Source organism: Schistocerca piceifrons, chromosome 3, assembly GCF_021461385.2.
Source record: "Schistocerca piceifrons isolate TAMUIC-IGC-003096 chromosome 3, iqSchPice1.1, whole genome shotgun sequence".
NCBI lineage: Eukaryota > Metazoa > Arthropoda > Insecta > Orthoptera > Acrididae > Schistocerca > Schistocerca piceifrons.
Genome location: NC_060140.1, coordinates 62837072 through 62851404, shown reverse-complemented (window position 1 = coordinate 62851404; position 14333 = coordinate 62837072). Strand labels below are relative to the sequence as shown.

General features: G+C 44.9%; 1 non-coding gene across 1 annotated transcript; it reads right to left on the bottom strand.

Annotated features, from left to right (window-relative positions):
- Nucleotides 1–4202: 4202 nt before the first annotated feature.
- On the bottom strand, nucleotides 4203–4286 carry Trnal-cag. The gene has a single exon. It is a non-coding gene; the product is annotated as a tRNA-Leu (tRNA).
- Between the last annotated feature and the right edge of the window lie 10047 nt (nucleotides 4287–14333).

Genomic DNA, 14333 nt, shown 5'->3' with positions numbered 1-14333 from the left:
TGCATACAGGATTCGAGCCTGTGACTTTTCTATCTAGAGTCGGACGCTCTATTCGTTACACCACTTCTTTTTGTTGATCTCATTTTGTTCGTTATTGTTCGTTCTATTTGTTCAGGGCAGACGTCCCATGACACTTGTACAAGTTCACTGGTGACCCATAAACTCAGTTTTTGACCGGACAGGCTGAGCTACCGTGCCGGCCACACCACTGAACTCCCGCTGGAATCAGTGTCTCCGTTGACGGCCTTCTAGAGAGGACATCGGCACTAATTTTCGCCAAGAATAATTTTTTTGTTTTTTGGGTCGTAGCTCATGACTGATAGTCTTGAGCTAATTTAATGATGTTGCACGGAGAAGGGAAAAGAATGTCCGTCGTTGAACAATCGCCGCTCTAAATGGGTGGAGCATAAGGCGCATCAATTTTCGCAAGGTTTCCACTGTCAGCGTTCACAAAATTCCTTTCTATTGTTATTACAAGTTGTAATTGCGTTTTCCATCACTAAATAGGTAAACTGTTTACAGAAAAAGTACGTAAAAACCTCATAACTTCGGCAGACGCTCCTATAACACACGTTTTACTCCTAGTCTGTGACGTCACCAGAGCAGCAGCGAATAACTGAGCGTTTTGGATCACGTGACCACATCTTGATACTTAATTATTTTAAGCTTTAATTACAATAAAAATAACAGATATTTTGTTAGAATATTTACCGTAAATGTTATTTAAACGTTATAATCAATCACAATAATAATCGGAACCATATTTTTAATATGGGAAAATAGCCTATTACAAACTTACCACAACAGAGCACGGGCAGATGGGCTGCAGTTGCATTTGTTACGAGTTTGTTTACATTCGGAACAGTGATGCAGACATTTGTGGGATCAGTTTTCCTGACGGGCAGGTGGTGAGTGCTGCGCAGTTATCGTGCTATTACATCATCTGATCGAAAACATCCGAACACGGCAATGCAATGCGGAAATGGCTAAGAGAGGCGATCCCAGCCGTAGGAAAGGAGGCGGGGAGCGTTGTGTTGTCAGTGGAGAAACAGCGACGGCAGAACGGGTGGGTCAGGAGAGCACAGCAGGACGTGGACCAGTCATCGAATGTCACACGAGTGACAAATCCATCAGCGACTTCTCAGTGCTTATAGAGCTGCCCAGGTCGACTTTTGCTGATGTGGTTGTGAAGGGGAGACACGAACGAACAACCACATGTAAACCAAGAGCTGGAGGACCTCATGTACCGCAGGACAGGGGTAGTCGAACACTGCGGAGGTTTGTTGTAAGTAATCGTATGAAATCAGCGGAAGGAATGAGTTCCACATTGGTGTCAGCAGTCTTAACTAGCACAGTGTGGGAAGGCAGTTTAAAAAACTTGGGTACAATGGTCGAACTATTCCTCATAAGCCACACATTTGTGCAGTCACGGTAAGCGGCGCTTGAGGTGGTGCAAAAAGCGACGCCGCTGGGCAGTGGGTGACAGGAAACAAGTGGTTTAGAGTAATGAACCACGTTGTACCCTTTGATAGTCATATGAAAGGGTGTGAGTTTGGCAAATGCCTGGGAAACGATAACCCCGTCCATCATGTTTAGTGCCAACAGTAAAGTCAGAGGAGATGGTGTTGAGGTACGGGGATGTTTTTCGTGGTTAGCGTGTGGTCCCCGCATTGTACCTGTGAAAACGCTAAATGGAGAAAGATATGAACACATTTTGGAGCATTGTGTACTGAATACAGTAGAGGAACAGGACGGAAAAGTTGACTGTTTCTGTCAGCTTGACAATATACCCTGTCATAAAGCAGCATCTGTCAGCCGACAGTCTGTAAGCAGTAACGTTCCTGAAATGCAGTGGGCTACTCAGAGTCCGGACCCGAACCAACAGTATAACTTTGGGTTGAATTGGAACGTCGACTTCGCTGCGGCCCCCAGCGTCCAACATAACTACCATCTCGTCCACAGCTCGTGGTCTAGTGGCTAGCGTTGCTGCCTCTGGATCACAGGGTCCCAGATTCGATTTCCGGCCGGATTGCGGGTTTTCTCTGCTTGGGGGCTGAATGTTTCTGTTATCCTCATCTTCATCGTCACTCGTGACAGTGGCTAGATTGGAAGGTGTAAAATTGGACTGTGTAAAAATTGGGACTTTGTATGGTTCAAAAATGGCTCTGAGCACTATGGGACTTAACATCTGTGGTCATCAGTCCCCTAGAACTTAGAACTACTTAAACCTAACCTAAGGACAGCACACACATCCATGCCCAAGGCAGGATTCGAACCTGCGACCGTAGCGGTCATGCGGTTCCAGACTGAAGCGCCTAGAACCGCACGGCCGGCCGGACTTTGTATGGGCGCTGATGACTGCGCCTTTGAGCGCTCCGCAAACCAAACATCATCGCTCTGTTTTGGGCTCTTTTGAAGAATAAAGGGTCGTGATTCCATCACAGACATTCAGACACCTCACCAAAAGTGTCCTCAGCAAACCTCAAGCCTTCACAAAGGTGAAGGGTGGACCCGCTCCATATTAAAGTCAACTAATAGGTGTCCGGATGCAATTGGTCAGGTACTGTGCATCGTAGCCTGTGTCAGCTTAAAAACTGCAGCTTGACGGTTTTATCTGTCACCACTAGCTGTTGTGGTCCTCGTTTGCTGGAATCCCAATTCCGCCGCTGGGAGGAGGTGGAGGTCTCACTCGCGTTTGCATACTAGGTGCACGCTGATATTCGTCGCCTTTCTTTGCCTCCGACGTGTCTACGTAGTCCAGTCATCTGGTACTCAAAGTCGACCCTTGCCGGTACGTTTTGGGGGAGTTCTTTCGTTTTCTTATTTCTATCTGTGCTTTGTAGTGCTGAACATGAATTTCTAGTTCGCCACAAAAAAAAGTTGCCTGATATCGAAAAAAAGGTAAAAACACGAAGGAAAGTTAAAATAACATTTCTGATCGATTTTCAGTTTATAGCTCAAAAATATGCAATTACCATTGAAAAACACCCAGAACAAAAATAAAGAATACAGGATATTCCAGGAGGAACTGTCAGTATTCAGGGATCCAACAGGAACGATCAGTCGATGATTGTACAGTAAAAGTGGGTTCTGAAGTGCATGCCTCAAGAACTATGAGCACTTGTTCGGTAGAATAGATGTGTTGCATAGCACTAAAGATGAACAAGTGCTCATAGCTCTTAAGGTACGTACTTTAGAGCCCATGTTTACTGGACATTTTTTCGTGTTTTGGTCCATACTACGTGCAGTAGAAGAGATTTGTTTCACTGTATAGAAGATGAAGAAGTGCTCATAGCCCTAAAGGTATACACTTTATAGTCAATGTTTACTAGACTTTTTTGCATCAAATGATCGTTCCTGTCATACCCCTGAATATTGACCTTTCCTCCTGGGACATCTTGTATAAAATTTCTAAAAAATTACTTTCGTGTGATTTTTTTTTTTTTTTTTTTTTTTTTTTTTTTTTTTTTTTTTTTTTTTTTGTCAGGTAACTCATTCGTGTGTAAATCATATCGTTTGTCTGTGACGGCCCACTGAAGCACATTAACCCATAAATACAAAACCTCACGCTTCCACAACAAAATCAAATTTATTATTATCAAGTTCAACGAATAAGTCTCAGGTTATTTCTAGTTCAGTAAGTGCTAAAGCTGGTCGTAGATGATATATTCTAAGGTCGTGTACACCACCAGAAGAATAAACACGGAGCGGTAGTCAGATAGTGCTGTGGCAATGTGCTTTTGGGTAATTATTTTGAGAAGTCCCTGTTTCCAGGTCACTGAGAAAACGCTTCCGGTTAAGGAGTCATTCACATCTATTGTAAATTCCCATTTATTTTTGACGTATTAGAAATGTTGCGTACAGTTACTTTGAACTTTTTGGATAGTTCCTGGTCATGATCAGAAAAGTTCTTCAGCTTGCACTCACATGAAGATCTAAAAAAAGAGTAATTACAAGTGAAGGAGTAAAGTTTAACGGTGAATCGACATTAGGAATGGAACTCTTTGTTCGACTGGACAAGTAAGAGGGATGGTATCAGCCAAGACCTGCTTAAACCATCTATCGTGGTCAACATTCGCTTCAAACGAGCTTGAAAAATCACAGAAAATCGTACCTCACTGTTACCATGCATTGTGTGAAATTAACGAACCGTTTCAGAATAGACCAAAGGGCGATTACCGATAGATGAAAGAAAAATGTATTGTCAGAAGTGGGATTCGAACCCACGCCCACAGAAGTGGACTGCGACCTGAACGCAGCGCCTTAGACCGCTCGGCCATCCTGACATGAAGCCCAAGATAGTCAAGCTGTATTGAGATCGCTGCCACCTCAGTTTAGGCAGCACTTTCTCTCGCTTGTGGGCGGTATGTCGGTATGACAGCCGGCCGCAGGTTGGGGTGTCGGTGTGATGTAGGGTGGGGGGTTAGGCAAGAGGCAGGGCCGCTGAGGGCAAGGACTGGGCGCGGGGTAAGATCTGTGTTTGGCCTCTTCTGCAAAAAATAGCACCAGATTTTGTTGCTATTTTGAAAGAAAGGTTTGACATGTTTTAAACATAATGTAAATTCGAGGATATTTGAACTAAAAAAAAAATACTCATTGGGATGAAATGTAGAATACATACTATTCTTATTAAACACCAAGCGTATCTTCATAAATGGCATCGATCCGTGCTCGATAGTGTACAGAACCAATATGTTCCAAAAAAGTCGGGCGTGAAAGTGCGGCTTTGCAGGAGGTCATAGGGACTGATGTCACCGTAGTTTTGCCCCTTCATTCCCCAAACCAACCAATAACCAAATGGTCATATTTGCAGGGGGCTATTTATCACAGAGATAAGAGTTAACTGTTTTCGATAGCGCTCTGCCTAGCGACCATTTACATATCTATTGGAAGAATTGGCATACTGTAACTATCTTACAGTGCAGGTTAAAATATAAACATTACACATTTTCTCCAGCCCAGGCAAATTGAGGAAGTTGGTTTGTTCTTCTGCGTTAGATGTGTTCTAGGGTAGACCTTAGGCGGCTTATAACAGTACCATTTGTTAATAGGCGATTCCTGAGAAAACCCCGAGAAACCATTTTTCTGGGTACGAAAAATACCAGTTGTGGGAATGGCCACTTCTGTAATCTCTGTTCATGACAAATCGACGAAAATTTTACCATATTTTCTTAAGATGATATTCTAGGGAAACTTCGCTAACTCTTTTGATATCATTATCCGTTACCAAGACCGTAATATTCGTAATATCCGGTGTGAGACGTAACTGTAGTTTTAACTGTCATCGTGGACACATGACGAGGGTTCTAGAGTAATTGCAGGGGTTCTGAGGTGATCAAGCTGTTATTCATCAGAATTTTTTCACCAATAAAACTTTATGACGCACTGTCTCTGTATAACGCCTATACAAATGTACCCTAAGTAGTACTGCAATAATAAAACAGGGCAAAATCGAGTCTTAACATGCCTAAAAAGAACGTAAAATGACTCTCAAAAATTACATACAGCTGGAAAGACTGCAGATTCAGTAAAATATTTGTAATCACATTTTTGCTCTTTTATGATACAAATAATAAGCCGAGTATTATCGATGAATTGAGATCGGTGAGCAAAATATTGAGAAAGAGGCAAAGCAAAATATTTCGTGTTAACCTTATCTTATGCGCACTTTTTGTTTTGTTTTTTATCTATGTCAAAGTAAATAAATGTGTATGTGTATATAAATAAACTGTCAAAACTTTCCTGAGTTATAAACTCGTTTTATATATGCTGCATACGCTTCTGCAGCAGGGAAAAGAAGGAAAGCAGCGGAAAAAGGCTGCAGCCAGAGCACAAAAGGACGAATATGTTCCTCTTGAAAAGACTCTGACAAAAAGTGGCAGCAGCTGCCTGAGTCCTCATACTGCCTTCCTCGCCAGAAAATTCTGGCATGCGAATACCGTATATTTCGCGCTTTTTTGTGCTGAAAGACAGCAGTAGAGAGTCAGTGCGGTGGAAGAGAGAGGAGGCAGTGCCAAATGGGGAGAGAAAGTGAGCGGAGACTATACTATGATGGGCAGGAGAGAGAGAGAGTGGCAGCGAAAAAGAAAGGGAGATGAAATGAAGACAATAAAAGTGACAGCCAAAGAGAGAGGAGACAGTGATGGTCAGTGAAAGACAGTGGCAGTAAAACAGAAAAAGATATGGGTGGGGACAGAAGCAGCGGGAGGAAAAGAGAGAGGAGACAGTAGAAATGAAAAAGAGGGATGAGTGGCCACCATACATAGGAATTGGGAGGGGGTCGGTTTCTGGATCTTCCCAGATGGGCCAACTTTAACATTTAGGTATAGAGGATGGTGCATGTTCGGATCGAAATTTAAAGCACTTGATAATAGGAGAAAATGTAACCCCTCCTACCCCCCACCCATAGCACTTTTTTGCTGCCGAGGTATGGTGGAGACAGTGGCAGTGGCAAAGAAAAACAAAAAGTGGCAGTGTAAGCGAGAGAGGAGACAGTAGCACTGGGATATACTGTAAATCTGTGGGAGAAAAATGAGACAGAAGGAGAGAGGCATACAAAGAGGTAGTGAGAGGCAAATATTGAGTATGAAGGCTTCACTACAGAGAGAGATTTGATGAAAGGATTTAGAATGTTCTGTGTTAAAAGTGCGTGAATTTATTTGCATGCCGAAATTTTGCATAGCTGATCAGAGACAGTTTTTAACACGGGCCCGAGTGCTACAGTTTTTAACACGAGGCCGAGTGCTACAAGACCATCCTGCCTCAGCTACAGTCATAGGAAGAATGAAAAAGATGCGCATAGCTACACATACATTGAGAAACAAGCACCATATTTTAAGCTCGTATATCTTTTTCAGGAATTGTAATGGTCCCAAAGAAATGATTAAAACCGCGCGCCGGCCGAAGTGGCCGTGCGGTTAAAGGCGCTGCAGTCTGGAACCGCGAGACCGCTACGGTCGCAGGTTCGAATCCTGCCTCGGGCATGGATGTTTGTGATGTCCTTAGGTTGGTTAGGTTTAACTAGTTCTAAGTTCTAGGGGACTAATGACCTCAGCAGTTGAGTCCCATAGTGCTCAGAGCCATTTGAACCAAAACCGCGCGCCGGACTGACGTGAGACTCGAAGTCGGGACCTTTGCCCTTCGCGGGCAAGCGCTCTACCGACCTTTTTTTTTTTAATCACATTTTGTTTCGTAATTGATCGTTGTATTTGTTCGGGGCGGACGTCCTATGACACTTGTGGAAGTTCATCATTGATAGATTAACTCAGATTTTTTTATTACAGAGGGCCTGCTAACTCTCTGACTGAACACGCTTTTTTATTTTTTAAACATTTATTTAAGAAACAATGTTACACATCCCAAACACATACTAGTACATGTACTAACCATGCACCCATGTTATACATGAAATGATTTAAACAAAAACAGTTTGATCATTCCAGTTATGCTGATGTTAAAGAAATACAACAGAAGATTGTATTACTGACGAAATTACCAGAAACGCCGACTGACGTACCCAAGCACGATGTACAACCCTCCTCACAGTTTCAATTTTGCCGGTACCTAGTCTCCTTCTAAACTTCAGAAGAGCTTCTGTGAAGTTCGGAAGGGAGAAGACGAGGTACTGACAGAATTGAAGCTGTGAGGAGAGCTTGTGAACCGTGCATGGGTAGCTTAGTCAGTAGCGCACTTCCTCTAAAAGGGAAAAGGTCCCGAGTTCGAGTCTCGGTCTGGCGCACAGTTTTAATCTGCCAGGAAGTTTCATATCAGCGCTTACTCCGCTGCAGAGTGAAAGTCCCAGTGGGGAATATATTCAAAGTTCGAAGGATGCGATATTTTCATATGTTTTAATTTCTTCTTCTAAAAATGAAAGGACCAATCACACGATCTTCCATCAAACAGCATCAGACATTAACTATGGGAGAGTCTCGTTGATGCTGAATAACTTCATGTGGATGCACTTCCCCCCAGATTCTACAGTTATGACGATTAACTGTTCTACTGACATGAAATGTAGCCTCATCAGAAAAGAGTTGCTCTACAGTGCACTGCACTCACGCCTGGACTGAACTGAGGGAACAGAGGAAATAAACAGCACTGGTGCCGTCTCAAGGTCAAGCAGACCTGTCTATGCAGGGGAGCCAAACTTGGAAAGTTGATGAATCAAACGCCACAAACCAGAATAGTGTATGTCACTTTATACAGATTCGAGGACACATTAAAACTACGAAGTTCTTTTTCAAACACAATGTACATAAGAAACCGAAGCACGGCACTGTTCATGTACGTGAAGCATCACCACATGGGAACCTTTATTACCAAAACAACTGTCGAAACGTCAGGATATAGACTTCTAACTTTCCCGTCTGGCCTGACATTTAAACACTAAACTTTCGCGACGGCTAAAGATCATAGGATGTACACTCCTGGAAATTGAAATAAGAACACCGTGAATTCATTGTCCCAGGAAGGGGAAACTTTATTGACACATTCCTGGGGTCAGATACATCACATGATCACACTGACAGAACCACAGGCACATAGACACAGGCAACAGAGCATGCACAATGTCGGCACTAGTACAGTGTATATCCACCTTTCGCAGCAATGCAGGCTGCTATTCTCCCATGGAGACGATCGTAGAGATGCTGGATGTAGTCCTGTGGAACGGCTTGCCATGCCATTTCCCCCAGGCGCCTCAGTTGGACCAGCGTTCGTGCTGGACGTGCAGACCGCGTGAGACGACGCTTCATCCAGTCCCAAACATGCTCAATGGGGGACAGATCCGGAGATCTTGCTGGCCAGGGTAGTTGACTTACACCTTCTAGAGCACGTTGGGTGGCACGGGATACATGCGGACGTGCATTGTCCTGTTGGAACAGCAAGTTCCCTTGCCGGTCTAGGAATGGTAGAACGATGGGTTCGATGACGTTTTGGATGTACCGTGCACTATTCAGTGTCCCCTCGACGATCACCAGTGGTGTACGGCCAGTGTAGGAGATCGCTCCCCACACCATGATGCCGGGTGTTGGCCCTGTGTGCCTCGGTCGTATGCAGTCCTGATTGTGGCACTCACCTGCACTGCGCCAAACACGCATACGACCATCATTGGCACCAAGGCAGAAGCGACTCTCATCGCTGAAGACGACACGTCTCCATTCGTCCCTCCATTCACGCCTGTCGCGACACCACTGGAGGCGGGCTGCACGATGTTGGGGCGTGAGCGGAAGACGGCCTAACGGTGTGCGGGACCGTAGCCCAGCTTCATGGACACGGTTGCGAATGGTCCTCGCCGATACCCCAGGAGCAACAGTGTCCCTAATTTGCTGGGAAGTGGCGGTGCGGTCCCCTACGGCACTGCGTAGGATCCTACGGTCTTGGCGTGCATCCGTGCGTCGCTGCGGTCCGGTCCCAGGTCGACGGGCACGTGCACCTTCCGCCGACCACTGGCGACAACATCGATGTACTGTGGAGACCTCACGCCCCACGTGTTGAGCAATTCGGCGGTACGTCCACCCGGCCTCCCGCATGCCCACTATACGCCCTCGCTCAAAGTCCGTCAACTGCACATACGGTTCACGTCCACGCTGTCGCGGCATGCTACCAGTGTTAAAGACTGCGATGGAGCTCCGTATGCCACGGCAAACTGGCAGACACTGACGGCGGGGGTGCACAAATGCTGCGCAGCTAGCGCCATTCGACGACCAACACCGCGGTTCCTGGTGTGTCCGCTGTGCCGTGCGTGTGATCATTGCTTGTACAGCCCTCTCGCAGTGTCCGGAGCAAGTATGGTGGGTCTGACACACCGGTGTCAATGTGTTCTTTTTTCCATTTCCAGGAGTGTATTTCACAGCTTTAAACATGATCTTGAGATACGTTCAATCCATAGCATCTGGAGTGGCGTCCTTGTAGCCGACGTTATGCTAGGTCGCACTAAAATTACGGAATATGAGTACATCAGCATATATAGTCCGCTACCCACCTAGCGGTGCATGGCGGAGGGCACAATTCGCGCCAAAGTCATATTTCCCCATCTCTGTTCCACTCGAGGATCGCGCGAGGGATAAACGACTATCTGCACGCCTCAGTACGAGCTCTAATTTCTCTTATCTTTGAATGGTGATCAAAGCACGATTTGAAAGTTGTTGGTAGTAATACGTGCTCTTCATCCTCGGTTAAGATCGGATTTCGGAATTTAGTGAGCAGCCCCTTCCGTTTAGCGCGCCATCTATCTGCAAGTGTGTCGCACTTCAAACTTTCTATGAGATTTGTAACGCTCTCGCGAAGGCTAAATGTACTAGTCACGAATCTTGCCGCTCTTCTTTGGATCTTCTCAGTCTCTTGAATCAGACACAATTGGTAAGGGTCCCATACAGACGAACAATACTCTAAGACTAAGATTGTAAACTATTTCCTTTGTTGAAGGACTGCATCGCTTCAGCATTCTACCAATAAACCGCAATCTAGAGTTTACATTACCTGCTAACTGCGTAATCTGATCATTCCATTTGACATCATTTCGAATAGTCACACCCAGATACTTGACTGATGTTACCGCTTCCAAAGACTGGGCATATATTTTGTACTTTTACATTAATGGGGATTTTCGCCTTGTTACACTTACTGATATTGAGAGATAACTGCCAGTCATTACACCACGCATTTATTTACTGCAAATCCTTATATAAGTCGTAAAACGCAACGGACCTATTACGCTGCCCTGGGGCACACCTGGAGTTACGCTTGTTTCCGTTGAAGTCACCCCGTTCAGGATGACATACTGCTCCCTGTCTGTTATAAAACTTTCTATCTAACCGCATATGACATCGGATAGACCTTAAGCGCGCACTTTTTGGAGCAAGGGACAGTGAGGAACTGAGTCGAACGCATTTCGGAAGTCGAGAAATATGGCATCAACCTGGGAGCCGGTATCTGGAGCCTGTTGTATATCGTGCACAAAGACGTCCAGCTGGGTCTCGCATGACCGCTGTTTCCTAAAGCCGTGCTGGTTTCTGCAGATAAGCTTCTCAGAGTCTAGAAAGGTCATTATGTTTGAACACAAAATACGTTCCATGATTCTACAACAAATCGGTGTCAGTGAAATTGGCCGGTAATTATGTCCATCCGATTTTCTATCCTTTTTGTAGATTGCTATGACCGGGGCCTTCTTCCAGTCCCGTGGAACTTTCCGCTGTTCCAATGATCTCTGATAGATGATGGATAAGAATGGTGCTATATTTGTAGCATAGTCAACATAAAATCTTACGGGAATACCGTCTGGGCCAGATGCCGTCATGGCGTCTAAGGATCTTAACTGTTTTACAATCCCAGATACACTAAACACTGCATCAGCCATTCTTGCGTTTGTTCGATAATTGAGAGGGGGAAGGGTGCTGCACACCTCTACCCTAAACGAGTTTTTGAAAGTTAGGTTTAGAATTTCGGCCTTCTGTTTGTCATTACTTACATTACCCGTACTGTCAGCAAGAGGAAGTATTGAATTATTTGTAGCGTTCATAGATTTTACGTCCGACCAAAATTTTTTCGGTTTATTTTTAGAATCTGCAGATAAAATATTGCTTTCAAATTCGTTAAAAGAATCTCTCATTGTCCTTCTGACAGCTGCTTTCATTTCGCATAATTTCTATTTGTCAGCGGGGCAGTGACTACGTTTAAAACGACTGTACAAAATTCTCTGCTTTCTCAGCAACTTCCTAATATGTTTGTTGCACCAAGGTAGATCCTTTCCCTTCCCTATATCTTTCTAGGCACATACTTCTCGAGCACATGGTGGACAATACGTGTAAGTTCCGACCAAAAATGCTCAATATCTTTGTTTACCGCAGTGAATGCTTGGAGCTGACTATGAAGACATTCATTAATGACACTTCTATTTGGCTTCCCAAACAAGAAAACTCTACGCTGTTTCTTTGTTTGTTTTTTTTTTTTCCTTGCAACTTCCACTGACAGAAGCCTCAATGACATGATGGTCGCTAATACCTGCTTCTAGATTAGCTTCCTCAAAAAGATCAGGTTTGTTTGTCGCCAAGATATCTAATATGTTCCCATCTCGAGTAGGTTTTCTAACCAATTGCTCAAGGTTGTATGTTGAGAGCGCTCCTAGAATAACTTCACATTAATCTTTGCTTCTGCCCCCTGTGATAAACGTGTAATTTTCCCAGTCAATGGATGCCAGATTTAAGTCTCCACATATTACTAATGGATAATTTGGATATTTATTTCCTATGTACTCAAAACTTTCCCTGAAACGCTCTGCGACGCTTGTATCGGATGCTGGTGGTCTATAAAAACATCCTAATACAATGGGCAATCCTTGTCTGATTGACAGTTTTATCTAGTTTATTTCACAGTCCGACACAGTATCGATCTCAACTGCGTTTAGACTGCTTTTAACCTCCCATGGCATCAGTCCTATCCTTCCTAAACATTGTCCAATTTGAGTTCAAAATTTCACTGCTTTTTATGTCTGTTTTCAAACAGCTTTCGGTACCTAATACAATATTGACATTGCTACTGTTTATTTCGGAGAGTAACTCGGGAATCTTGCTACAGACACCTCGACAATTTACTAACATGAGATTAAGCATATTTAAATCCTTTGGAATGGCCTGTTTAGGCGAATTAACAATTTTTACAGTTGGCACACCCACATCAGTGACTTGAACTGGTAATTTTTCAGGCCAACGGTTTGTTTCCCGTGGGGAGGGACCTAATCTAAAAAACTGCCATGTGCACGCCACAAGTACTGTGCTACCCATGTAGCTCCTTGCTGTGTGTAGTGCACCCCTGATCCATCGAGGAGCGTCCTACAATCTTCCACCCCATAGCGTAGGTCGAGGGATCTACAACCATTTTCGTCACAGAGTCGACGTAGCCTCTGGGTTAGATTCTCCACTCTACTCCAAACCAGAGGACCCCTGTCCGCCCTGGGTACGATGCTGCAGATCGTCAGCTTGGCTTCCACTCCTCGACAGATGGAGGCCGCCTTCGCCAATTTAGGCAGCCGTCGAAAGGACCCAAGGATTTCCTCGGAACCCCGACGACAGGCACCGTTGGTGCCGACATGTGCAACAATCTGCAGCTGGCTGCAGCCTGCACGCTCGATAGCCGCCGGAAGAGCCTCTTCCGCATCCCGGACAAGGCCCCCTGGCAAGCACACCGAGTGAACGTTGGACTTCTTCCCCACACTAGCCACTATGTTCCTGAGGGGCTCTATGACCAGCCTAACATTGGAGCTCTCAATAACTAACAAACCCTCACGTGGCTGTTCGGACCTTGCTGAAGGAGCAGCCACTATCCTGGCAGAAGGTGCATTCTGATCCGGCTCAACCTCCATCCCCAACATCAGATAGGACACTGAACCTATTAGCAAAGTGCAGCCCTCGCCTTGAGGCTCGAGACCTCGACACAGTCCGCCACCCACACTGAGGTGAGAGTGGGCCGGCCGGCCCAGTCGCACCTGAGGTCGGCTCAGTGGCAGAGAGCTGTGACATTCCCCCCTCCCCCCTCCTCCCCCCCCCCCCCCACATCTAGTACAGCAGAGGCTGCTCCAGGCACCCTATGCCCACCGCACCTCAAGGTGGCACTCTGGAGCTTGTTGGCTGTGGCCAACAAAGCTTCCAGCTGCGTCTGGACTGCGGCCGCACGCAACAGACACAGTCCCTATCCATCTAGTTAATAATTGATTTACTATAAAAACTTAAGGAAACCTACTGCCACACAAGGTTAACAGCTACACTCTAGTTGGCAGAAAGGACACTCAATAATGAAAATATAAATTTATGGTAGAAGCTAGATCCGGTGCTTATTTTCCTGCTAGGGGCTATTTAGTGAATACTAAAGAATGAGACAGTGATCTACAGTAAACTGCTAGGGAATCTCTAGTGAATATTATTAACGAATTAAACAGTGACCTACGGTAAGCCGCACCTCCCTCGTATCTGTAATTTAAACAAGCGTTTACGTACACGCGAAAGTCACCCATAAAACTATAAAAACTGCTACCTTAAATGTACCGAGTCTAAATGACACTAATAAACGTAAATAGTGAGTATTGTACACTGACACATGCAGGTACAAAACAAAACCTTTAGCTAACAATAAGAGCTCAGGTTGTAAAGCACAAATACGAACTGTACTTCATAGGAACCGATGAGGTTACAGTACACGATCACTAAAGCGCACATCAAGCTAAGGAATTTAAGCAGATGGCGAGGTGAGTTTTAGCTTTCTGCTAACTAAACCGTATGTAAGAAGGGCTCAGAAGTTGTATTGTAACACTGTATCGTAAATGAAAATTTCATTGTAATTTT